This window comes from Rhinolophus hipposideros (assembly GCF_964194185.1).
Source record: "Rhinolophus hipposideros genome assembly, chromosome: 3".
NCBI lineage: Eukaryota > Metazoa > Chordata > Mammalia > Chiroptera > Rhinolophidae > Rhinolophus > Rhinolophus hipposideros.
In genome coordinates this window covers 77,948,527-77,973,320 of record NC_138049.1, presented here as the reverse complement: position 1 = coordinate 77,973,320, position 24,794 = coordinate 77,948,527, and the positions used below count along the sequence as shown (strand labels likewise).

Here is a 24,794-nt window from a genome sequence, read left to right as displayed (position 1 = left end):
GAATCCATTTCTACCCTGGGAAGGATAACAATAACAGACTAAGTACATATAGGGATAACTATAACTACATAACTAGGTTCCATAACACTTAAGTTAAAGGGATCCATAACTCACCTTCACCGTAGCTTGATTTCAAATTCCCTATGATTATTTATTTTTTTGGCACTCAATCGGAGAAGAAAATGTGATAAAGTTGTCTTGGAAAGAGACAGTGACCGTAACGTGATTATGCCCATGGACTAGCAATGGTGGGATGTTGTCACCTACCTGAGGCCTGAAGGGGCAAATAGAGGAAGTCCCAGCACTGGAGCCTGTGAGAGCTCAGGTTGCTAAGAGGGGATAAGGGAGCGCAGTTTGATTAGCAGGAGGGCATTGAAGCACTGAGTCACCTAGGCTGGCAACGGTTGGTACACGAGGCCCTCAGCCCCCATCTCCTCAGGTCTCCTGGTGGTGCTTCCCAACTGGCTACTACAAGTAGGAAGCTGGAAGCTAAGGGACTCTGGGTGTTGCATTTCATAGCATGCAAAGCTGAGCAGAGGACAGCATACAATTAATATAGTGGGAGAACAAGCCAAAAATTAATCAGCACAGGCCCCAAATACCTTTAAAATGAGGTCAGAAATAATGTTGATTACCTGGGTACATGTGTATGTAAATTTTCAGCATTATGAGAAATCACTTTACCACTAATTAAAATGCCATGCAAAAGAAAGCAAAACTGCTATAGGTTTTTGTTTGGTTGGTTGGTCCTGTTGCTTGTTCTGTCTTTTTGATGTTGGGGACTAAAAGAAACAAAACAATAAATAAAAGTCCATAAGGAACTCTGAGTTCATGCAGTCATGTAATAATACTCAGGGACTTATTGTGAAACATGTTTGTGAAGAGTACATATTATCGAAGGTGGGTAAATTGTAGTGTAAGCACAACATAAATTATTCTACCAACAAAAGTTCAGAACAGTTTCCTCGCCCCCAACATCTGCAAGCCTGCTGACAGCATTTGGCCTGCCCCTTCTTCATGTATTTCGCTTTTCCTGATCATTATACTACAACTCCTGCATCAGTGATTTCCTAGAAATTACTCTCCCCTTAGGCTTCTTGGAACACTCCTTGTCCAGTGTGTCATGGTGACAGGCTTAAGTGGGGGTGACAGTGAAGGCTGTCTTAGCAAGTGTGAGGTGTTCTTGCCCTTCCTCCCCCATTTAAGATCATGGGTCCTTTAATCCAAGGTGAAGTAAGTGACTCATTCAGGTGCAAATCTTAGCCTTTATGTGCTATTATGCTGCGGAGAGCAATTTGTGGGACCAACTGCAACTCTGGTGTGTGTGTGGGAGGTTTGCCCCTAAGAAGATTTGGAAATATTATAATGTGCCTTTGTTAGTTTATGTGTTTTTGAGGCATGGAAGCACAGCTTAACATATAGTTTCCTCCTCTACAAGTTTCCTCCTCTCAAAATCTAAACCTCGAAAGAAATAACTCTTTGTGTGTATCATAATAATAGGTTTGCTGCTGCCAGGATGAATGTTTCTGCCCACTGGTATGCTCTCCATAAACAGGATCAGATTCCTTTATATTTTGAATATAGTGAAGAAAAGTTGGCATTTCTAACCCGTGAATAATTCTAATTTACCAGTTCTCTGATATATAGCGTAGACTTTTGATTTAGAAAAGCTTGCATTTGACTCACTCTGCTAATTTTATGAAATTGAGTTTATCTTTGAAGCCTAATTTTTATCATTCATAATACGAGATTGGATAACAGCTACCTACTGTAAGGAATAAATCCTGTTACACAGATTAATTCTAATTTTGTATCTAGCATATGGTCGGCACCCCAAATAACAGTCCTCTTCTTTCATCTTTCCTCATGATTTATTATTTTATGTTTATTTTCCTATTTATTTCACAGAGAACTTACTCAGAGTTACACTTTTCTTAAGGGACGGAATGAATGATTCAAAGAATTTTTAAAAATACCGGTAATCATTTCATAGAATACCTGGGATATTTTCCCAGACAACTACATACTTTATCATACACCACCACATTATTTTACACATTTTAGGAACATGATAAATGTTTACCAAAAATAATTTTCACTGACTTTATTTCATTTGCTATTAATATAGATTTTAGGACAAAGTAGGGTAAAATACACATGGGTTCAGGTGTAATTGTGTGTCCATTTAATACTGGGGGCATCAGTCTAGTATTTGAATGGATCTTAACAAAACTGAATGTGTTTTGTGGAGTGCAGGACTTTTTTTCTTAATTAACTGCCTGAATTGCGGTCGACATTGTTGTAGGTTTCTCATGTTTTCTGAAAATGTAAGAGGGCTAAGTCACAGCTGCATGAACATTCCAGAGCCTTGAAACAGGAACGTGGCATTTGGTTGATTGATAGATGAATGTGGAGGGCCTGAGCTTTATCCCTGTCAGGGAAATTTAAAAACAGATGCGGCTGTGACTAGCAGCCACCTACACATACTGTTTGAAGCTTCTTTATTATCAAGTATCTCAGTTAGTGGACTCCCCAGATTGAAGGCACTGTATTTAAACTTACAATTATTTATATCACCACCCAAGTATAACTGGTTTTAAATGCATTGATTCTTTAGTTGCCACTCTCTTATCCAACAGTTTAGGTATAATGGCAGTCATTGGAAAGATATTACCATAATCTTACGTTATTTAAGTCACATTTTCACATTAAAATGAATTTGTAATTAATTATATATATGTCAGTTCGCAGATTACTTTAGTACAAGCTAGCTACAACTAAATAATAATAGTAAACACTTATTAAAGTGCCAATTTCTGTTGCTGCTCTGCCTGAAAGTGAATACTATCCTAAGCCTTAATTAAAAGGACCATGGCTTACAAATAGCTAAGTAAATTTAGCCTTCATTAAAAAACAAAAATGAATATCTTGATTGCTTATAAATTTCAAATGTTTTATCTTTTCCTAACAGATACTAAATTAATTCAGTGAAAGAAGTTTGATCTTAATTCACAGCCATATTGTTAGTATGTAAAAGATTGACAAAGAATGGCCATATGTACACAAATTATGCAATTATGTATCTACACATCCATCTATACAATATCTATGCTGGATTTATTTTAGTATTTAGACCATGTTATAATTATGAAAGGAGGGTTTTTATATCTGTTCCTAAAAATAATTTCAAACATGTTCTCTGGGAAAGTTAAAATAGGATAAACATTTTCTAACATTTGAAGTAACTATGCAAAATCTCTTGAAATCTGTTTTTTAGAGTCCATTAACTTTGATGTCATTCAAAATGCTGTTTACATATGGAATAACTACTTTGATTATTCCCTGGGAAGTTAATTTGGTGTTTAAAGCACTGAAATCTGCTTTCTTCCACATTTAAAATTACAGAGAGGAAAAAAAAAAAGTACAGAATAGCAGTATACCACGTTACGATGCTGAACAAATATAAGCCATCCTCCTCAATGTATGTTTACTCCATATTTTTGAACTCTTGGTTTTTATTTTTTTTCTTTCTACTTTTGAGAAGTGGGATAATACATTTAAATATTCCATATATTACAGCATTTCTGCATTTTGGTAAAAAGCAAAACAAAACAAAACAAAAAACAGTAAAATATACCAGGGGTTACTTAAACCTGTACTCTATCTACCCAAAAGCCCATGAAATACACATTCACCAGCAATGGTCCTTAACTAATGCTAAAATCAAACAACAAGGGAAGCCTTAGGGATTTTTTGAAGTGGTTGTGTGAGCTAATATTTTCTGCTGGCGGTTATTGAACATTTCATTTCCTTGTTGTATTCCTAGAATTTTGAAATTGATAGAATTTTAAGACTCAATACCACTGTTTTAAAAGTTTGCCTTTTGACTCTCACTCCTACTCTCAGATGTGGGAAAATGATTTTTCCTACTGCAAAGGGAGTTGTAAAGAGAAATGATAGTGGTAGCTACTAGTGTAGAGAGAGTTACTGCCTTCAAAATGTCGACAAACAAATAATGTTTCAAAACGGCTTTTAAAATTACACACTTAAAAACATACACTGAAAAAAGAAGTTGTCCTTGGGGCTTCTATGACTACTCCGTTCTATAGTATCAATTTAAGGAAGCTTAGAAGCTGAAACAGACAGCTAGAGTTTAAGAAATAATAGTGGGAAAATGCTTGAAGTTACATTTTTCCTAATAAAAATCTCTTCTCTTTGGGGAGTTCAATGGATGATATATTTCATTGGCCACATTTTTCCTCATCTGTACCTATAAATCCAACTGTATGTTTTAGGCTTATGAAAATTAATTGCACAACAAAGAGATGAAATGAAATGAATTGCTAGGCTTGGGGTATAGCTGTCTATTGAAATATAACCAAGTGTATCATGATTCTACTAAAGAGAACATTGCATTGCTGTATATTTTAGAGATGTTCTTCTGCATTTAAGAAATTTCAAAGTACTGAAAAGATATTTCTAGAACATTTCATATTGTAGAATATAAATCAGTTAACTGAAACATGGCATATCACTTCCCTTGATTTCTTACGGAGAATTTTGGAGTTACTTAAAACTAAGTAATGCGTGATATCTTACACTCTTAGTGTTTCTTTTCTCTGATGTGTATCAGTCTTTGATTTTCATGCATATTTATGCCTATGAATTACAACTTTTTTTTTCATTCTCAACTTATGATATCAGCAGGATTGGATGTTCTGTACTAATTGACAAATTAGATGCACATTAATCACTAGGAACACATGGCGTTTGCCCCCAAAATTGGAAAGCACTCAAAAGTATCCTTTGCAAATTTGGGAGTGTTGACAAAATGGGCAGTTCTTCTTTGAACAAAATATGATGCCAGAGGACTAGTGAATTGGTATATTTAATCCTATTTATAATAAAGTATAAATGATACGAATATCATTTCCTAACTTGGGTGGTAATGCAAATAGATCCATTTGGAATCACCATCCATTAAGATGGTGGAAACCTCATTTCAGTGAATTTCTGGTATGACTCTATTCCCCCTCAGTTCTCTGAGATTTATCCAAGCTCAAGTGTATCTAATATCAAGGCATTGTCACAGAATTGGGGCAGGGGAACATATAGGTGAGAGGGCTAATCCATCTTCTTTTCAAATCCTGTCTACACACACAGATGTCTATAGAGTTGTCTATCATCCCACATGAGTATCCATTAGTTTTCCTCTAGGTTACCTCAGATCCATACTCTGTTCCTGTCAGCAGACCTCTTAAGGTCTGGTACCTCTCCCTTTTCGTGGTTGGCAATCATTTTGTTGCTTCCAGGCTACATTGGGGGGGGGGGATGGGTACTTTGTGTTTCCCAGAATCCCCCAAACTGCCCACTCCTCCATCTCTGGATCCCATCCCTTAACCACTGTCTCCTTGCTCTCCAGGCCAGAGTCCTATCCGTGCAGAAAGCTTCTGTCTCCTTAAACTCCATTCTTCTAAACATTGTGGTTTTGTCTTCGACTCCTCTCTATATCCCTGTGGATTTAGGCTTTTAGAAACCAAATTCAGGAACACTCTTCTCTTTTTTGGGTTGGGCTATTTTATATCTCCTGTCATGAGGCAATAGGCATAGTATATAGTCTATTGTCAGTGCTGTTCGATAAAATTTGTGATGATGGAAATATTCTGTGTGTCTGTTGTCCAGTATGGCAGCCACTGGTCACATGTGGCTATGAGCACTTGAAATGTTCTAGTGTGACTAGCAAACTGAAGTATTCATTTTATTCAGTTTTAATTAAATTTAAATGGTTACATGTGGCCAGGGGCTACTGTTAGCACAGGTAGCTGCTGGAATGCAGAAAAAGGACAAAGAGGAGAAATGTGATACTTTTAAAAAAAGGCTATCATTGCAAAATATGCATTCCTAAAATTGTATCTGAGAAGTACTGTGTGGTGGGATGTCAAATTTGAATTTCATTCATTACAATTCAGATTGCCTGCAAGGAAGAATTGTCCCTCTTACTGAATGGAATTTCTTTTTGAGGTCCTCTATCACTAATGGGCAGAGGTGGGTAGCAAGAAGAGTAGAGGGGAATCTAAACTCTCAGTGGAGGGTCTCTTCTGAGTAAATTCTCAGTCTCTCATGAGAACTCTCTCCTTTCATTTCCAAGATGATATCACGATGGAAATGAAAGCCTATGAATATATCTTCTAGTGATGGGGAAGGACCTCCCCACGCAGATTGTTCTCTGGGTCTCTTCTGGTCTGTTTGGACTAGGGTTGCACAGGCATGATGTCCAGGCACTGTCTTAATTGCTGCTATTAGAGTGCAGGGCAGGTAGATAGACTCGTGGCCTGTTCTTAATGGCTCTTGCTGTTGGTGTCCTCTCCCAGTCTGATCATAATGTCGATGGGATCAAACTGCTGGTTCTGTCAGATAGCACAGATGGAGATCTCTGAGAATGCAGAGAGTTTCTGCATAGTTTTCCCAGTGCTTTAGATTCTCCAGAGGAAAAATATCTGCCTGTGCCATATTAAATGTGGTGGGGAAGAGGAGCCAGATACCCAGATGTTTGTGGAGTCTCCATTTGCACATCTGGAATTTCTGTTGTGGATTTCCTCAGCCCCGTACTGTGATTGGCTAAGGCCAAAATTGGTAGTCTCTTTTCTGGTTCTGTTTATCTGAATCTCCCCTTCCTCCCCTCTAAAGGCTTTCCTCCTCTTCCTCCAGGGCAGAACTTTACTTAAATCCTATTATTAGTGGTTTACAGTAAGCTTTTATGATCCAAATTAGCCAAGCTTGAATTTTAACATTTAAAGGGAATTTTTCGAATTTCTCATTTTCTCTTTTAAGCAAAGGCTGGCTTTCATGATTATTGTCACTGTGGAGTCAGTGCCTATTTTTGAAATTAAAGATTTTTTTTCCTGCTTTAAAAATACAAACAACATATACAATAATATTAACAGTGCCATCAATGAATTTGGGGTTTTAATATTTTTATATTTTGCTTTGTTTTTGAAAATTGACATTTGTCACATTTATATCCTTAAAAAAAGAAAACAAAATTAAAAAGGGAAATTACCAATTTTCAAACAACCTCATTTAAAAGGAAAATACAAATCACAGCTGAATTAATGAAAATGTTTGGATAAATAAACTTCTGAATTTGATACTTTGTTGTTCTGACATACAGCAAAAAATCCTCATGAGCTTCTTTAAAAAATGTTTAAATTTATAAGATAACAAGAAAAAGATATTTCATATTGTAAGAAAAATTCTGAATCATAGAATCACTTACATAATTTTTGTCCTAATAGTTATAAGTAAGGGGCAGATTCCAACGGGGCTCAAAATGATTGACTATTAAACTGTTTTAGAGATCATAAAAATCCCTTAGTCAAAAAAATTAGCCATTTATTTGTATATTATAGAAGGTCAATATGAAACAAATTTAGCCAAATTATAATTACTTTTGCTTGTGCATTTGCTTTAAAGGAAGTCTGGAAAGTCCCAGATTGTTTTGATTAATTAAAAGACCTTTCATTCTCCTGTAAATTGATTCCATTGTGTAAATCTTTTGTAGCCTGGTAGTTCTTACTCTTGAATAATTATCACCTATGCTCTTCAGTCAGGTCAATCAGTGGGAGAATAATAAAAAGACCTCAAGTGACCACAAAGAATCCTATGAAGATACTCTCTGAAGACTGAGAATGGGATAGATCAAACCTTGATTGCAAAATGTTCAACCGTGATTTCATGTTAAAAAATACAACTTTTGATATTTCTATCTAAAAATTAACACCATTCTTTTTTGATGCGTTTTCATTTTTGCATTTATGTTGACAAAGGTAAATTTCACAAAATTACTACTTTTTTTTTTTTTTAACGAGTAGTTTCATGGTTGTTTTCAGAATGGACCTGTTAAAAATAGGATTCTAATATTTTTAAAGTTAGAAAATTTTAAGTACGGTCTGCCTTTGATCATCTTTTTTGATGTACTTGCTTATATTAGTCTAAGTGGCAGATGACTGATTTTTTCTCTTTGAACATGTAAACTAACATTCACTTACATTATTTGTTCTTTTAAAAACACATGAAATACCTCCTGTGCTGGTTTTGTCTTTTCTCTCTTTTATCCTTATTTTTGGAGGCTGAGTTTTTCATAATAGCATTCTTTGGTATTTACCCATACTTTTCTTTCTTTCTTTCTTTCTTTCTTTCTTTCTTTCTTTCTTTCTTTCTTTCTTTCTTTCTTTCTTTCTTTCTTTCTTTCTTTCCTTCCTTCCTTCCTTCCTTCCTTCCTTCCTTCCTTCCTTCCTTCCTTCCTTCCTTCCTTCCTTCCTTCCTTCCTTCCTTCCTTCCTTCCTTCCTTCCTTCCTTCCTTCCTTCCTTCCTTCCTTCCTTCCTTCCTTCCTTCCTTCCTTCTTGATTTCTTTCTTTCTTCTTGATTTCTTTAGAGCAGTTTTAGGTTTACAACAAAATTGAGAGGGAGATATAAAGATTTCCTATTATCCTCTACCCCCTCACATGCACAGGCTCCCCCATTATGAACATTCCGCCACCAGAGTGGTACATTTGTTGCAATTGATGAACCTACATTTACACATCATAATATCGAAAGTCCATAGGTTACGTCACAGTTCGTTCTTGATGTTGTACACTTTATGGATTTAGAGAAACGTATAATGACATGTATCCATCATTATGGTATGTATCATAAAGAGTATTTTCACTGCCCTAACAATCCTCCATGCTCTACCTATTAATCTCACCCCTCATTAACCTGGCAACCACTGATCTTTTTACTGTCTCCGTAGTTCTTCCATTCCCATAATGTCCTATAGTTGGAGTCGCACAGTGTGTAGCCTGTTTAGATTGGCTTCGTTCACTTAGTATGCATTGAAGTTCCCTCCATGTCTTCTCATGGCGTGATAGCTCATTTCTCTTTAGTGCTGAATAATAGTCCATTGTGTAGATGTATCACGCTTTATTTATTTATCCATCTACTGAAGGATATCTTGATTGCTTCCAAGTTTTGGCATTAACCATCATGTGCAAGTTTTTGTGTGGACAAGTTTTCAGCCTTCAGGCTAAATATCAAGGAGTACAATATACAATTATTGGATTGTATAGTAAGAGTATATTTAGTTTTGTGAAAACCACCAAACTCTCTTCTAAAGTTGCTGTACCATTTTGTATCTCCACTGGCAATACATGGGAGTTCCTGTTGTTCCACATCCTCATCAGGATTTAATGTTGTCACTGTTCTAATTTTGGCCATTTTGATAGGCGCATACTGGTTATTTCATTAATAATTTCAGTTTTTCTAATGGAATAACCTAGCTATTGCTGACCAGCATAATACTTATCACTGTTTAGAAAGCAAGAATTCCACCATCCTCTAACTTCCTTGTCTTCTGTTCAATGCAATAAACTGGACAGTACTATTACTCATTCTACTCGTGGACAATGACAATGCTTGCCATCTGCTATTTATTCTTTAAAATTTGGAAAAAACAGACACCATTCAGCATTTTCCAGATTGCCCTGATTTCCAGACACTTGACTTGTTCTTTGCTATTGAATATTTTCAAAAGCCATAAAATTTGCAATCACAGGAGCTTAAGGTTGAATTCTGGCTTCACTGATTAATATTCAAATAATGTTGTGCAGGTTATTTATAATATAAACGAGTTTCTTCACCTTTAAAATTGGGTTAATAGTACCTATTGTTTAGGATTATTGTAAGGATCAAATGGATATATAGAGTCATAGATACACATAGATATAGATAGACACTGATATAGTATACTACTAAACATAAAAGTATTATACCGTTATGATATATGATATAATATAGTATAATATAATATGATATAATATATAACAAATGCCATTTGTGTTGGATTTGTAACTAATCAATGCATACTAATTATATTTTAATTTTATTGAATAATGTTCCAATTCAGAATAGTTTTAAAGTGAATTCTTTTCATTTGATTGATAGTGTGCAAATCTGGAAAGGTCAACAAAAAACAAAACAAACAAACAAACAAAAAAGCAAGCCTTAGAGAAAGTTTAAATGAGACAGTAATAATTTAAGAGTGTACGAGATTGTAATATAAAGAATAGGAACCAAGGAGGAAAGACCAAAACATACAGAACTGAAATTATATCATGAAGAACTGAAATTATTTTTCACCATAAACAGAAAACCTTGTTTTTATTTTATTAATTTTTTCAATCTTTTTGTTCATTTCAAATGACATCATTGAATGTCTTACCATGTGATATACATAAAGTATCATTCTTACCTTTTTGAGTGTTAGTGATGGGCACAGGGACATTAAAAAAACAACAGGTAACACAGAGAAACATGCTTATTCATAATGAGATGAAAATATGTTCAAGAGAGACGATTCTAGGAAAGCAAATAGGAGAGGTATTTATTCCAATTTAGGAGTTCAGGAAAGGTCCACTGCAGAGAAGATGTGATCTGCCTTTGTGATTTTGAGGTAAAAGAAAACAAGGACACAGATAACTAGCACAGATAATAGCAGGATCAAAGATGTTATTCCAGACCTGTTGAGTCAAAATCTCAAAATAGGTAGCTCTGGCCACGTATATTATTTGTGCAAAGTTTCCCAGGTAATTCTGATGCTTATCTTGGGCTCTTTTTACATCAACAAAAAAATATCTAACTTTTCTGTAGTTCTTTTTTGCAAAAAAATAATAAAATGAATATAAAAATATTATGAAAATGAGCACCTATTTATAATAAAAATATTTCCTTACATGTGACATATTTTGGACCACAAATCCTGAAAACTTCGGTCCTGTAATATGAATGGATTTAAGCTCTTCCCTATTTAACAGCATGTAGAAACTGTAGAAACTGATTTTTTAAATGAACACTTTACAGTTTCCAGATTTCGGGCTAATATTAATATTACCATATATATACATATATACATATATATATTATCATATATTACTTCTATACTTCTATGATATATGTATCTCATATATATATATACATATATATGCATATGTATATTATCATATATTACTTTTTAGAATTACTTCTAAAAAGAAGAAGAAAAAGCCAGGTAAATGAGATACGCAATTCTAAAGAATAAATCCAACTAATTGGTTCCTAGAAAATTTCAGAGTTCAATATTTCAAAAACATTTGTAAAACCAAATAGATATTCTTGGGACGTAGTCATTTATTTTGAATACTGGCAGAAGGGGATGGACCTTCCTGGTTTGGCTGATAAGAATGTTAATACTTGGGGATAAATTTAGTAGACACTGAAAATGTATTGTCTGCAGTAGCTGGTGGTAGTAGATTGATCATTTTTATTCCTATTTAGAGAATCACTTCCTTAACATTCCCTGGGTTTCTTTGAATTAAATGAGCATCTCTTATTTTGGAGACCCAATTCAGACCTGCTGGTATGGGCACAGACACAGAGAAAATACAAATTCCCAGAATGATGCATTAGCGTCAACAAAAACACGAGAAAAAGAAGATGATTGGACATCGCCACCCAGAGCAGTTGGGCAAGACAGCATGCCAGAGCATGCTCATGATGACCCGCATCCTGGGGCCTCCTCCCCTGTGCCAAGCTTTAAGCAGTCTTCCAGCTGTGGAGGTGTGGGCTACTAGGAGACACCTGTGTCCCCTAGTGCAGGGGGAGGCGGAGGTCATGATTCCAACAAGGACAGTCTCCAACACTTGTGTATATACGTGAGGTGCCTCCTGTTTTCAAAGGTGTCTCCACTCTTAGCTTTGTGACTCAAATTCTTCCTTTTCTCTTAATAGTGAAGATGTCCACTAATCATTATTAGGAAATCCACGAAACACACAAATGCACACATACACACACAAACCAGGGGCGAGAGGAGATGAAGGGGTAAAAGAAAAAGTAAATGAACAAAGTATGATCTCCATCTTATTGCAGAGTCAGTTATTAATACAAATAATGTAAAAGTACATACAGGTGTGTGGGCAAGGGAGCAGGGAGAAAGCATGGGCCTGAACACGGACTTCGATGTGGAGACAGGGCAAGAGTACCAAATTCAAAATAGTTGTGCCCACAGCAAATTTCCAAGTAGACATTTCATCAGTGTACCACCAGATATTTATACTCCTTAAAGGCAAACAGTACATTTATTTTTATTTTTTTCTCAAGTACATCTATTTTATCTTCTAAACAATCTTGTTTTCTTACTACAGTCAGTATAAGAAAATATTAAGGAAAAAGGTTCTCTGAGTTGGATTTGATTTAGCATTTCCCAGTCACAGAAAATTATCAAAGAGAGCTGGTGTAATTTTTCTCCTCTAACTCCTGCCATTAAATCAAAACCTCATAGACACAGACAGCAGTTTAGTGGTTACCAGAGGGTAAGGGGAATGAGGGGATGGTAGAAGAGGGAAAAGGGGATCAAATATATAGTGATGGAAGAACTGACTCTAGGTGGTGAACACACAATGTGATTTATAGATGATAAAATACAGAATTGTACCCTTGAAACCTATATAATTTTAGTAACCAGTATCACCCTAATAAATTTAATAAAAAAAGAATAACAAGGAATACAAAACTATATTCAGCATTAGGTTTATTATTTTTAATGTGGTTGTGTTTTTCTTCCCCTCAGCACCTATAACCAAACAGTTTCAGTATAAAAAACAAAACAAAACAAAACAAAAAACAGAAAGCCTTTTACTAATCAATTGTTATTTATAGTGGAATTAAGGAACGTTTGGATGTTTTTCTTCTTTGTACGTAAGCTAAATTAATTTTTAGTCCAGAAATTCTATAGAACACATAAAAGCCTTCGATATCCTAGTTGATATCTTTGATACTATACTGAATCATAAAAAGCATTTCAAAATGATTTAAACAACCAATGAAACTTGCCATTATGAAACTGTCATTTATTTTTGTCAGCAAGAAAATGGCCTCTGAATAAATCTTACAGTGTTGGAAAGGGTACAATATAAAACCAAGAAATAGACTCTATTACCTGGATATTTCACAGCCAGTGACCATAAAGTAATTTCAGACTAATGCTTGGACCAAGACTGATAAACACAAATCTGCTAGTTCCCACCATCCTTTCCAACAGCAGCCATCAATCACTGCTCAAGCATTCTTCCCCACCAGACCCAAATAAGGACCCACAATCATACTCAATAAAGGACTCCAGGCTGTCACTACTAATTGATCAGAACTGGCACATAAGATGAAACCTATTCACTGTCCCCATATTTTGTTTAAAAATTAATCAGAGAGGGAAAAAGTTTTGTGTTTCCAAGGTGCTTGTGGCTATGATTAGAGCTGTGCCTCATCTCAAATTAACACATCTTCTTGGAAATTTCTTTTATTTCATGAGCTCATTTTTACCACATTTTGTTTCAGGGCTTCTGATTGACAGCTTGCAAAACAACAGTAGCATTTTTCTCCTGTGCTTTGTAAATTGGCTGTGAATTATTGTTAGTCTGCCTCAAAAAAAGGAAATCAAAAGTTTCCTGGATCAAATGCCACAGACACATGACACCAGGAAAATCCTCCTTTTTCATGTTTGTCCATTGTCCCAGTCACTCTTTAAAGATAGAAATGGTATTCATAAACACAGAAATGGAGTGCAGTCTGTGTTAATTTTTTCCCAACTAGAGAGAGCAAGAAGCCTAGGGGCAATTAATTCTGATTTGACAGATATGATAAATTTCTTAGAACCTGCAATATTTAATTTTTAATATAGTCTTTATTTAATTCATTAGATTATTTTAGAACTTCTAATTAAGTGTCAGTGAAGCAGCCTGCAGGGTTCAGTCCTTTTGCCCCACACACAGTAGAGCAGGAGTCAGCTAGGAAAGGATCTGCAGCCAAAATAATTCGCCAATGAGTCCTTTCCTTCCAAATGTTAGAGCCACTTAGTATTTCAGTCCTATTAATAGGAATGCAAATAAAGGTCAACAAATCTATAGTCAGCTAAGATAAAAGAATAACGAATATCTCATGGTAATATTTTGGTCCTTTGGGACCACTCAGGATGGTTTCTGTTTTCCTAATTGGACCCCAGCTGAGGCATTTGAGTAGACTATAAAATATGTAGGACTGACTTTCATTTTCTGGATACATTTATATGTCCTCAGAACTTACATAATATTTGTGTCACTCTTGGCCATTACAGAGTATTTAAGATCGATCTGTGATTTTTATAAATATATATTAAGCTTGGGATTTTAGCAATATTATTGAAAATACTCTTTAGTAGCCATGAGGATTTTTTAAATAACACAAAGAATTGAATAAATGTAATAAACAATTACATTTAGAGTTCAGTATTACCAATTTAAGTGCATCAAAATAATGTGGATTGATGGTTAGTTCAAAAGATCAATAATTAATAGATATTAATAAACAATTTCTAGTAAAATGATAATAGTAGAGTCAAAGCTATATAGCTCTTCACCATAAGATTATTTTGACTCTGCTGTATATTTGAAAATGTTCTAAATAAAATTTTGGGGAAAAAAACACAAATTGTAGATTGCAAAACTATATATATATATATATATATATATATATATATATGGAGAGAGAGAGAGAGAGAGAGAGAGAGAGAGAGAGAGAGAGAGAGATCTATATCTATCTATCTATATATGTATTTGACACTCAGAGTCAATGATTTAGAGTTCTTAATATGATTGCTTCTCTTGATGTGGTAAAACCTAACAAGAAAAGTAAGCTTAAATGTAATTTAAACAGTCTTTCCATAAACTAACTACTATTTTGTGGGTCATCCAAGGACTATAATTTTAAAATTTGGGGAGCATAATTTTATAGTCATAAAGGCCAGATTCAGACTTGAAATGTATTTAAAACCTTATCATTCACTTTACTATTTTTTAAAGTAAATTATGGCTGTATCGGGGACCTTTCCTGTTTCAAGATTTAATTGACATTTTCACAAAATAAATGAAATGTTAAATAAGGGATCCTCATTCATTGAGGTTAGCATATTTCCCTTGATATATAAACTCCACTTAGAGGAGGCCTTTGGATTCCGTTACAGGTGAACATTGTCAGTATACTCGTATAAATCCCTAATACATGTTGATAATCTGTTTGATTATTTACATTTTACCATTGAGTAGCATTTCACCATTTGAAATGTGAATTATTTTGAAGCACTTTCTTCATGTAAGTTTTAAACAATGAGATATAATTGACATAATATCGTGTAAGTTTAAGGTGTAAAGCATTGATTGGATACATTTATATTGTCACATGATTTCCATTGTAACATTGGCTAATACCTCCATAGTGTCACATCATTATCGTTTCTTCTAGTGGTGGGAAAACAAGATCTAGTCACTTAGCAGTTAATGTTTATAATAGAGTTTTGTTGTCTATAATTACTGTTAGATCTTCAGGACATATTTATGTGCTGATTGCAGGTATGTTCCCTTAAACAATATATCTCCCATTCCCCAACACCTGGTAACCACCTTATCACTTTTTCAAATTGAGGTTTTTTTTTGTTTATTTGTTTGTTTGTTTGTGTAGATTCCACATATACGAGATGTCAGGCAGTATTTGTCTTTCTCCTGTTTGACTTACCTCACCTAGCATGATGTCCTTAGGTTTCATTCATGTCACAAATAACAGGATTTTCTTTTTTTTCCATGGCTGAATACTACTACATGGTGTGTGTGTCTATATGTCACATCTTCTTTATCAATTCATCTATAGGTAGATATTTAGGTCGTTTCCATATGTTGACTATTGTGAATAATGCTGCAATAAACATGGGAGTACATGTATCTCTTTGATAACCTGTTTTCATTTCCTTTGAATATATATTCAGATTTGTGATTACTGGGTTGCATCATATGGTCATTCTGTTTTTAATTTTTTGAGGGAGCTCCGTACTTTCTCCACATATCTGCAGTTAATTTGAAGGTATTCCAAGCTTTTCTTTTTTCTTTTTACAAAATATAACAGAGGACCCCCTGGAATATTGAGATAAACATGATATTATTGAAGAATCAAGGTTATTAAACACATATGTGTTTTTGTTGTTGTAAAAGTTTTGCTCTGTGTTTAGATTTGGGGCATTTAGAGAATAATGCCAACCTGATTATCATTCTCAAGTGAGCTTTCAAGAGATCATTAAAAGTGAAGAGAACAGCATGCTCCAGGAAGCAGCTATTTTTAACAGCACCGAATTTGAATTCACCTACTTTAAAGCTTTCACTGTTTTTAGAAAGTATTTCTATCAATAATTTTTAGATTACAAGTCTATTGAGGTCACAGTCGTATTACAGTGATCCAGTGATCAGTGTAATTCATAGTCGTATTACAATGATCCAACATTTTTGCCTCCTGACAGAATTCTTGAGAACCAAATTATTTCACTTTAAAAGCAGTCTAAATAGAGAAGCTGAGTGTACAGGTTTGCTCTAAACAAATGAAAACAAATGTAAATTTCAGTTTACTTGGGAGTCCACAAATATGTATAATTATGCTTTGATTTGATAAATGGCTTCTGAGTATTTTTTGCCTTATGAAAACCTTGCTTTTTGGCAAAGGGCTGCTGTTAAATGGGAAAGTTTAAAATTCTGTTAAATAAAATCTTATAACATGAGGTAAAATTTTGCCTCAAATTTAAATGGAAAAATAAACCGTCCTTGCAAGATATAACATCTGCTTAATAATTTAGCAATATCATAAACTTAATGTACTTCTAAATGTACCATCTCTGATGATATTAGCATAAATGTATTTAGCATAATACTGGAAAAAATATTTTTAAGATCACAAATGCATATACCAAACAAAAGAATGCTACATTTTTGCTATATCACATCTGGAACAAATCATGTATCTCTTGATTATTGTTCCTGTTATCTGGAATGTTTTAGCTTCTCTTTTACTTGTCCAGCTACTCTTCACTTTTTGGCACCAGTTTAGTTGTCACTTCTTCTAGGTCGTTTTCCTGTACTGGAAGACTGGTTCAGCTATGTTATTATTTTTGTTGTTGTTGTTCCCACTCAAATATAGTATCCTGTAGCACTTTCTACAATGTTTACTTGTATATTTTCTCCACTGGATTCTAAGCTCAAGTATGGCAGAGACGGTTTTGTCTGATGCCTATTCATTTCTGTGAGTAGCCCCCTCCCCCCAGATTAAATGCTCAATGAATTGGCATAGTTAACTTACTCTCTAAAGTCTCTCTAAGGGTCATTCTAATGCAAATCAGCGTTTCTGTGGTCTTGAAAGGGAGCAAATTAATTTCAGGGTCCCTCCCTCCTTTATTTTTTTCCACAATTTGTATTTATTACAAATCATGATGGAGTTAGTGTAGTTTAATTATTCTAGGTCTCTCTTTATCAGTCAGCAGTCCTGCAGGAAGGATTCCATTGAATAAAGGGGCTACTTAGATGTGTGGGCAGGGTTAAGTTGAACAACCAGAGGTAGGACACACTAAGGACTGGTGTTAAAGAAAAACAGAGTTGGACAATAGTTAAAGTGGTAAAAACAGATTTTATTCAAGAACTATTGCAATATTTTATTCAGGAGTTATTGCAATAGAGGGAGAGGTCCCTCAGTATAGAACTGGTCTCAATTCTGACAAATTGGAATTTACAGCCAAGAAGCAGGGTGCATCTCAATGGATGGAAAATGACTAAGAGGGAAAATGAGGTATCTAGCTCCACTGACTCAGGATTCTTGCTGAACGGAGGGTAGGGTGATCAGAGATCACCTGGGAGATGGTGGAGGATGAGTAATTTAATCATGTATCAAGTTTATCAGATAGAGGGTGGGGTATTCTCTGTGAATTTATGTAGCAGAAAAATTGGGCAATGCAAAGATGATCACAGAAGTCCAGAGGTCGCAGGCTAGTTGAGAAGAGGGTATAGAGAAGCCTGATTAGAGTTTGATCAAGGAGGTCTTTGTCACCAGCAACAGAGAGAAGCTGTTACCAGCCCTAGACCTGAAGGGGCAAAAGGAGGGAAAAGTGGAGGAGGTGAAGCTTACAGAATCTGCCACTGCTAAAATTGTGACCCAGTAAGGAGCAAATAGGGCATGGGGAGGATTGGGGAATGAAGAATCAATATCCCAATTGGCTACCACAACAGGAGGCCAATAAGCAAGGGAGCCCAAGTGCAGAGGTCAGTCTGCTGGGCAAAGAGCAAGGCGGAGGAGAGAAAATGAAGACTGGAGTGGTCAATAGAGAATAATCAGCACATGCTGCAACTGGCAGGTCCCTTTAGACAAATTATTCATTCCCTGTAAACCTACTTCCCCATCCATAAAATGTAAACAGTAAAACTTATGTCAATACAAGATTAAAGAAAGAAAAGGTATCAGTCCTTTAACATATATTAGTCCCTATCATTTCCGTGTTCTTGGTGTTCTGAGTATAGATATAGGTTCCTAAGTTTTGAACTATCTTTTGATTTGAGAGTTAATTGATAAGTTGAATATATCAAGCATGGACTGAAGAAGTAAAAGATATAGCAATGTAATTAAAACAAAAACAAAATTACTTTGGTGAATGTAAAATTTTCCTATACCTAGCCTGTTAGGAAGAGAAGCTTGTGGATAGTGGAGGTGACTGTACGTGTGTAGCACACACGTACCTCTGTGTGTGTGTTTGGGGGTGGGCAGCAGTGTTTCAGGACATGCTCTGAGCTCAGCTTCCTATGTTCACATCTTGGCTCTGTCATTTACTAGCTTTGTGACCTTAAGCAAGTTACTTCATATTTATTTGTGTTGATTTCCATATCTGTGTAATGGGGATAACAATATTGTTTATTATAGAATAATAGGAAATATATAAATTAAGTTCTAAGAACAAGTCCTGGGAGATAATAAACACTTATTAAATGTTAGTATTACAAGGATATGTAATAATTTTTAATGCATATATAATGTTATAGATCTACCCATAGTTATTCAATTATAATTCAGATTGTGTTTACCAAAAGATTTGCTGACAATGACTATACAGGTGACAAAAATGTCAATGTTTTGTTTTTGTATATCCTAATGAATTGATCATTTGGTGGATTATATTGAAACTTGTCTCGAGACAAAGCTAAATTAGAGTTTAAATCACACCTTCTTGGATTGTGCTCTGTAGATACTTACAACGTCTGCATTATATATCCAAATACCCAAACAAACTCCTTTAGTTAAATATTTTCTGTTAGAGTGAAGTACACTCATGCTCTGCTTAATGATGGGGATATATTCTGAGAATGCATTGTGAGGTGATTTAATCATTGTAGCAACATAACAGAGAGCACTTATACCAGCAGATTAGATAGTGTAATCTGCTATACGGTATCGCCTGTTGCTCCGAGGCCATAAAGCTGTACAGCGTGTTACTGTCCTCAGCAGTGTAAGTAATTGTAACACAATGCTATTTGTATACTTAAACATATCTAAATATAGAAGAGGTACCATTAAAATGTGGTATAAAAGATAAAAAATGGTACCCCTGTATAGGGCACTTACCACAAATGGAGTTTACAGGACTGGAAGTTGTTCTGGGTAAGTCAGTGATGAGTGGTGAGTACATGTGGAGGCCTAGGACATGACTGTACACTGCTGTAGACTTTATAAGGATTATACATTAGGCTATATTACATTTATAAAACAACACAAGATTCAATCCAGCACAAGAGAAAATGATTCAATCAAGAGATTTGGTAAACATGAGGTATGTGAGGCTGCAGCTAGTGTAATACAGCATACTGTTTTACAGCAAACTTACAAGTAGAATCAAATAATAAAAAAATATAGTATAGTAAATACATAAACAAGTAACATAGTCATTTATTATCGTTATCAAGTATTGTGTACTCTACATAATTTCATGGGCTATAATTTTATAGGACTGGCAATGCAGTACATTTATTTATACCACCATCTCCACAAGAACATGAGCAATGCTTTGTGCTTAATGTTTCTATGGCTACAACGTCACTAGGTGATAAGAATTTTTCAGCTCTATTATAATCTTATGAGACCACTGTCATATTTGCGGTCTGTTGTTGAACAAAGCCATTTTGCAGTGCATGGCTCTAAAATCATTTGTATATATTTATATGTGTGTATATGTATGTGTGTATTTGAAAGAAAAAATTTCAAATTACGCTCAGTGAAAAAACAAATGAGCTTAATTTTACCCATGTATCAGTTGTTTCCAGTTTACATGTTAAATTAATATAATCACATCAAATGGGCTAAAAATTAAAATATTATTTCATGTAAGTAGGAGATGAATGAGTAATTGCACTTATAAATTATTGAGAAATAATCTTTGTTCTTATTCAAAATAAATTCATAAAGTCATCATAATCACACTGACTATTAAATAGAAGAATAAAATTGGATGGATTATTTTTCCGAAGAACCCTAGCAGTGTTTTTAAAGACTAAGATTTAGTTTTTCTGACTGCACTCCCACCCCATTGCCGCCCTAATTACAGAATGGGCTTGCACAGGGCCTCAAGAAAGATGGCCAAAGGTACTGGGTTCACACAAGGTAGAACAATCAGATTAAGTCAATTAGCTTTGGAGATCTGAAAATGAAGGTCAGAAAGCCTCAGGGGCAAAGATTCTGTGCAAGAGGAAGGCTGTGCAGAAATACAAGAAAAAGTGAAGTCACAAAGAGAAGCACAGGCAAGAGCCTGGGCAGCCTTGGTGATTGAGCAAAGGCCAAAGAGACAAAGAGTATCTGGAGATTTTCGCATATCTCTGAGGCCAAATCGTATATTCTATACTTGACATCCACTGGATTTTTCACATAACAAGTTCTTCTTGTCCTTGAGCCAGGTCAAATTATGATTTTCTTGGCCAGAGTTACTTTTGATTTCCAGGTTTCCTTCCTCCATTAAAAAAAAAAAAAAAAAAAAAAAAAAAAAGAAAGAAAGAAAAAAAAAGGAAAAAGAAAAAAAAGCGATAAGTCAGGATAGATTTTATTCATTTTTCTCCTTCTGATCATGCAAGGAATTAAAACATTTCCTCCTCTGGTCCCTTGGCCTCGTGCCTCCTGTGCCCAGTGACGAAGTCGGCCATGACCTGAACTTCTTTGAGTGTGTTCTGTCCCCTGTCCTCATGTAACCCCTACCTAAGAAAATGACATTTTCCACTGAGATTTCTAAAGGTCTCAGTTCATAGATAGATACAATCTGTAAAATTAACATAAGTTTGGATCATCTTACATCATTACATTTTTAAAGCAAAAACTAAAGCTACTTCTAATTAAAGTTGTGTAGTACTTGAAAGATTCTAACCACTGACATCTCTGCTGAATATTTAAAAAAATATTTTGAATTATTTCAAGAATAGCTAATTAAGAACAAGATAATGACTTACTCTTGATACATTTGAAGCTTCATTGGATTTCATTTATTAAAAATAGTTTAATCTTACAGAAAATTAAGTGAATATTTCATAGTTGCAAATGCTATCTTATGAACTTCTGACAGTGCGATTTTTTTTTTTAGAGCTTGATTAATGTCAATGCCTATTATCAATCTGTACCTAATGTCATTTTCCTGCTTTAATAGCATTGAAATCAGAGGGGGAAAAATCATTATACCTCATTCGCTGGCACATACACTGGGGTTTTGATGAAAGGAAATGTATTTTGCATGCACTCTTTTAGTAAGTATTTGTTTAAAATGTAGGTTGTTCTACTTTAAAGCTCAATGCTCTGGACATTTTGAACCTTTTGCTTCATTAACTACATTCATTCTAAAATACCTTTCAATTTAAAACAGGAGATAATTGTAATACCTTGAAGCAAATGAGATGTTATTGCAATAATTAAATCCAAAATGAGATGCAGATAGTACTTTAGACCTGCTGCTGTTTCAGCTAGTTAATAGCGAATAACATTTCCACTGGTCACACTGATTTCTTTCTTTTCTAGTTGAGATGGAGCACCGCATACTAATCGTATTCTAATGCATTTTACACGAGGTAAAATGTGTATTAAGCTCTATCACACTATTTTAAATTAATTTAACTTTGTAAAAATTATGATAATTATATGGCATGATGCTTTCATCCCATACAAATATGCATCAGATTTAAGAAAATAATTTTACGTAACAATAAGATTACTTGAATACTAAGTGCATGTTTTTCCACTAATGAATTTGTTGGTAGAATTAGGGGCCTTTTTATTAGCTCTCTCAAGCTTCAGAAACTTTCAGTGTTTAAAATGTGCCTCAGCATTTTAGCTGGAGGTGCAGAGGCTGTCAACATGATAGGATGTGTAGACTAGTATGCTATTTGCTCCAAATAGTGTGATTTATTTTTATTTTTTTTTAGAGTGGAGGAATATTATTTCCATCAAGGACACAGCTCCTCTGTTAAAATATTAAACTGGGATACGTTATTTGTGTCAAATTACGTATTCAAAAGGAAGTTTCTGTTTATAGAAATGACCTAAAAATACTATTTCTTCTAAAGAACTACTTCAAGTTGATGGATTTCTCTTTCGGTAAAGATTATTATGTTTGGTTGCTGAGAAGTTGAAAATCACTGTGTTCTTTCTGCCCCTCATTTCAGTCCTTACCCATGTTATCCCTTATTGCTTTTCTCTTCGTTTTATCTTAAATTTTACTTCTAAATGATAATAAATAATAGCTGACACATATTAACACTTACTAGACACAGGGTGCTGGATATTGTGCTTAATGCTTTGAAAGATGACTACACTTAATCCTCACAATAAACATATAAAACAGATGTTCTTATTATGTGTATTTTATAAGAAAAAAAAAAAACAGAAACACTGATGCTGGTAACTTCCCTGATGTCCCTCAGCTAGTTAGTGGACCGCACGTTTACATCTATGCAGTCTAGCTCCAGAGCTCAGGCTCCCAACTCCTCCCTCATCAGGAGGTTGCAGAGGCTGTCAGGTGGAAGCTGGGAGGAGAATGCAATCAAGGATGTATACATTGTGTTATTAAATGTGTTCTGAATATAACCTCCAACCTGTGCTCTTATCGGAAGAATAAAGGATGCCTCATTCCCTGGAAGCCCCTTTCTTCCCCAATTGTCTTTGAATGTTACTAAATAAATACTTCTGCTCCAAAGATGGTGCTATGGATTTCTGTTGTCTTGCTCTCTGGCTCACTATGTCCCATCTGTTCTGCAGAGACTTTTATTCAGGGGGGGTCCTCAGTCTTCTGATCCTGACCTTATGACTACCTTTTGTATCATGATACTGCTCAATGACCAGTGCCATGTGTTATTCGAGTTTATCTGGCCTCTCTCCCGGTTGCTGATGTGCTTTTGCTGAGTGCTTAAAGAAGAACCAACTTCCAGTTCCTACACCTACACCTACCCTATTGTCATAATATTTCCAGTTTAAGGCAGAATCTTTCTTTTCTTGCCACAGGAACGTGAAGCGGTAAATGGGAACCAGGATTGGTGCAACTCCCTGGCCCCTGCAGAGTGCAGCTGTGCTTACCTTCCTCAAGGCAATTCCTTTGCAGAAACCACTTGTGATTAAAGGGCATCCCTGGTTTCTACCCTAGTTCTAGAGCCTTAGACTTGGGGAAAACTATGGGCCCACTGTTTCCCATCATTTCCTTACCTTATGTTCAGCTGGCTGCTCTACATGGAAATTGAACTCCTAGAGGTGTGCATTGATAATGTTAAGTCTTCCTGAGGACTTGCCTTCCATGATAGTTTTCTTTTGGGGACCTGTTTTCTTCCTCTTTCCCTTTCATTTCTTGAAATAAATGAAAGGCTTTGGTGAGGGAAAGGTAACTCTTCTAGTTCCCATTAATCTCATTCACCTATCAAACTACTGTGGATTTAACCCCAGTAAGTCTCCATAGGTTTCTCTACATTCTTTGTTTTTCTACCCAGGCCAGGTCTCTTCATCCTCATTGATGAGGGCTTTATCTTTCCAGATCCCTGATACACAATTCAAGGTCTTATTTCTTTTCTCCTGCAAAATGTGTGAACTGTTGACCTGCTTATATTTATCTTCTCTCTCCTCTCCTCTCCTCTCCTCTCCTCTCCTCTCCTCTCCTCTCCTCTCCTCTCCTCTCCTCTCCTCTCCTCTCCTCCTTTCCTTTCCCTTCCCTTCCCTTCCCTTCCCTTCCCTGCCCTGCCCTGCCCTGCCCTGCCCTGCCCAGCCCTGCCCTGCCCTTCCCTTCCTTTCCCTTTCCTTCCCTTCCTTTCCCTTCCTTTCTCTCACCTAGTATGACATTTTCTTTGTCTTGGACTCCTTTCTTCTTCAGAACACTGTAAACTGTAATTTCTAATCCCTATTTTACAATGCAGTTCTCAAAAACAGCACATAAAATGACTTATATTTGGTATGTTTCATGGTTAGTTCATAGGAAAGCAAACAGAATTTACAAAATTAGAAAATAATTAGAATTATGGAAAATGCCAGTCCTCTAAAGGCTTAATTCAAAATGAAATAAGAGCTGTGTGTGTTTTCTAATATCCTCCAAGACTGTCTCTTGACTTTCTGCATGGCTATGTCTCTGCCAGCCTCTGGTTTTGATTTGGGGACTCATCAGCCTAGCAAAGCCAATGAGATTTTAGTCCAGGGAAAAGTGAGGTTGGTTTGGCTGCTGGTCAGCTGTTAGCCCATCCTTTCCAGAGAATGCTGACAGGCCCACTTCTCTTTTCATTCTGATTGATTAATTCACACTCATGACTTCGATTACCACCACCTTATATCTGCACAGTTACTCATCAATGACCCAAAGAAACATGTTTCCTGCCCCTTAGTGGGTTAAACATAA

General features: G+C 35.4%; 1 protein-coding gene across 6 annotated transcripts in view; it reads left to right on the top strand.

The window, feature by feature from the left end:
• Positions 1–24,794, top strand: part of ADGRB3 (adhesion G protein-coupled receptor B3) — a 679,308-nt gene that overhangs the window by 56,717 nt on the left and 597,797 nt on the right. The gene's annotated exons all lie outside the window — the stretch shown is intronic.